General features: G+C 36.1%; 1 pseudogene; it reads left to right on the top strand.

The window, feature by feature from the left end:
• On the top strand, window positions 879–1632 carry LOC102177391 (annotated as a pseudogene).

The raw sequence follows: 3913 nt of genomic DNA, 5'->3' as shown, positions 1-3913 counted from the left end.
ATTTGAAGAATGTAATGTCCAGAGAACTTAAGTAATTTGTCCAAACTTTTCATCAGTCAGGCAGACTGAGATGAAAAATCTCTCCCACATCAAACTCATCAAATTCCCCACTTCTCAAATACAGCAAGGGTGATTAAATATAGTCAAGAAATGAAAATCCCCAGTTTTCAGAAAGTATGAGAAAATTTCTTACAGAAAAGGTACAAATGCTGTGGGGTTCACAGGAAATTTACAAAGAAGTGCATGGAAGAGGAGATAAGAGTCTGGCCCAGGGAGGGAAAGAGCAACAGGGAAGTTTAGAATCCACTTAGAACCATAAGTAGAAAATATATGAGAACTGGAAACCCAGGCTTATATAGTAGGTGGGTATGAAGTTCATGGAACCATATGGTTAAAGTTACTCAAAATGAGAAATTAACTTGAAAACTGGAATGAGTCCAGGGAAATCATAGGGTTCCTGCAGAATAGTTTAGAGAAGCATGTCCACATCCCCAAACATACTAAACTCCAGTAGAAAGTATTTTGTGCCTGAAAATGATGTTAAAGTAGAATTGTAAATCTCGTGGTTAAATAAACTAGCATTCAGGAGAGACAGTAGACCCTACAAGAAAAGAAATCTGCATACCAAAAATGAGATAATGTAACAATCGAAAAGGGAACTATAAATACATCTGAAATGGTCACAGATATCAAGGAATGGATGTAACATAAAGTAGAAAGGAATATTTTTTAAAGAAAGAAAAAATTAATATGAGAAATAAGTAAATCATTTTCCATAAATGGGAACTATAGTCATTGATGTGAAAAGCTGAATATATGGCTTAAATAACAACTCTATTCTTTATTGTGGTGCCTTGGAAGCTATCAGCCACTTCCGAATGAAGCTGAACGTCTCTTTCCCGGCCACTGGCTGCCAGAAGCTCTTTGAAGTGGACAATGAATGAAAACTTCATTCTTTCTACAAGAAGAATATGAACACAGAAGTTGCTGCTGATGCACTGGCTGAAGAATGGAAGGGTTATGTGGTCCAGATCAGTGATGGGAATGATAAGCAGGGTTTCCCCTTGAAGCATGGTCTCTTGACCCATGGCCGAGCTGCCCACCGCTGAGTAATGGGCATTCCTGTTACAGACCAAGGAGGACTGGAGAGAGAAAGTGCAAATCTGTACGGAGTTGCATTGTGGATGCCAATCTGAGTGTTCTCAATTTGGTATCATGAAAAAAGGGGAGAAGAATATTCCTGGACTCACCGATACTACAGTGCCTCATTGCCTTGATCCCAAAAGAGCTAGCAGAATCCAAAACTTTTCAATCTCTAAAGATGATATCTGCCAGTATGTTGTGCAAAAGCCCCTAAACAAAGAAGGTAAGAAACCTAGGACTAAAGCACCCAAGATTCAGTGTGTTGAGACTCCACGATTTCTGCAACACAAACGCGGGCGGAATTGCTCTGAAGAAACAGCATACTAAGAAAAATAAAGAAGAGGCTGCAGAATATACTAAACTGCAGAATATACTAAACTTTTGGCCAAGAGAATGAAGGAAGCCAAAGAAAAACAGCAGGAACAGATTGCGAAGAGACAGAGGCTGTCCTCTCTGACAGCTTCTAAGTCTGAGTCCAGTCAAAAATGAGATGTTCTAAGAGTAACAAATAGATAAAATCTGACATTAAAAAAAACTCTATACAGATAAAGATAAAAACCCATGCTTTAGAAAGTAAATCTAAGGGCATCACATAGAAAATCAGCAGGGAAAGGATAATGGGATAGAAGAAATTAAGAGACAACGAAGAAAGAAGAATTGAAATTTTGGGTTTTTTTTTTTTTTCAAATTTCAGAAGGAAACAACAGAAAGAGTAAAGAGAAAACTTTGGAAAAGACAATGGATATAATTTTCCAGAACTAAAGAAAGATGTGATTCCACAGACTGAAGAATCACAGAGTTTTGAACAGGATAAATAGCGATCAATCCACACCTAGATAGGTGTAGACATTAAAACCCTTAAAAAACTACTAAACAACAGGTTACTTTCAAAGGAATGGTAGTAGGAAGGTATAATTCTCATCAACAGATGCCAGTTTAAAGTGGAATAAACATCTCAAAAGGGCTGAATTCTATAAGCAGCTAAAACATCCTTACAGAGTGAGCACAGAAATTACATTTTCAGGCATAAAAAGACTGCAATTACTATTTCCATATCTGTGCTAAGAGAATTACAAAAGGATAAAACTTTAACAAGATGAAATGTAATGTGGAAGAAAAGAATAGAAAAAGCAAGATGTACAAGTAAGCAAAGAAATCGCTACCCATGCTAACTATTTAGTACCTGTTTTAAAAATTATAATGTCAAATGGGGATTAAGTTTAATTCGATTTGGAACTAAAATTTTAGGCAGTAATAATATGAAACAGTTAAACTGTCCTGAAGTTCTATTGTTTAAAAACACACATAAATATAGTGGTTAACTTTAATTGCGCACGTTAAAAATGTAAAGATATGAATGTGCCAAGATGTATGTATCCACTTTATTGTTGCTAGACATTAGATTGTTTCCAGTTTGGGGCTGTTATGAATAATATTGCTTTGAACATTCTTAGGCATCTCTTTGGATGCACATAAGACAATATATGACAGTGGAAATGAATAAAATACAACATTTCACAACAACATCAATTAATCTCACAAGAAAGAATATATACCCTGTTATCTCACTAAACAAAACAAAACAAAACAAAACCTGCTAAAACTGGAAAAACTAATTTACTGGTTTTTTTGAAGTTATGAGTGTTGACCTTTGAGGAGGAAGAAAGAAGAGTAGTGCTCTGGAAGGGCATCAAGGGGACTTCTAGGATATGAGGAATATTCTATTTCTTGATAATAGTTACTTGATATGACATGACTGTGTTCATTTTATGATACTTTATTTCATTGTACAATTATGACCTGGATTTTTCTGTATGTGTATTATAGTTCAGTAAAAAGTAGTTTATTTTTTATTCTAAGTTTACCACTAAAATAATATAAATAAATTACATAATTTTTTAACCCAGTAAAGGAAGAAAAAGAATTAAAAATATGTGTAAATAATCAAGAGCAGAAAAGAAATAAAAATAGAATAGAAAAGACAATAGTTCAGATACATCAAGAATCATAAGAAATATGAATGGAATTACATAGGTACTAAAAGACAACAATTATGAAATTGATTCTAAGAAACTAGCTGTTGTAAATATTGTTTATGCACAGAATGGCTCAAAATGAAAGGTATTCATATATGTTTGTTTTCTATTGCCACTGTGACAAATTACCAAATTTAGTGACTTAGAGGAAAACTAATTTACTATCTAAAAGTTCTGTAAATTAAAAGTTCAATGTGAGACTTCGCTAAAATCGAGGTGTAGGCAGAGCAGCGTTTTTTTTCTGGAGGCTCCTTATGTTTTCCAGCTTCTAGAGGCTATCTTCCTTGGGTCATGACCCTCATTCTCCATCCTCAAAGACAGAAACACTGGTTGAGTCCTTCTGATATCCCATCATTCAGACTCCTGCCATTACATCTCTGTCTCTCTCTTCCTTTTCCTCCCACTTCTACTTTTAAGGGCCACTGTGATTACATTACCCAGGAGACTCTCACTAGTTTCAGTTCAGTTCAGTTCAGTCGCTCAGTTTTGTCCGACTCTTTGCGACCCCATGAATCGCAGCACGCCAGGCCTCCCTGTCCATCACCAACTCCTGGAGTTCACTCAGATTCACGTCCATCGAGTCAGTGATGCCATCCAGCCATCTCATCCTCTGTCGTCCCCTTCTCCTCCTGCCCCCAATCCCTCCCAGCATCGAAGTCTTTTCCAATGAGTCAACTCTTCACATGAGGTGACCAAAGTACAGGAGATTCAGCTTTAGCATCATTCCTTTCAAA

The sequence above is a fragment of the Capra hircus genome, chromosome 3, assembly GCF_001704415.2.
Source record: "Capra hircus breed San Clemente chromosome 3, ASM170441v1, whole genome shotgun sequence".
Taxonomy (NCBI): Eukaryota; Metazoa; Chordata; class Mammalia; order Artiodactyla; family Bovidae; genus Capra; species Capra hircus.
The sequence above is the reverse complement of the archived record's forward strand: the minus strand, read 5'-3'. Positions and strand labels throughout refer to the sequence as shown.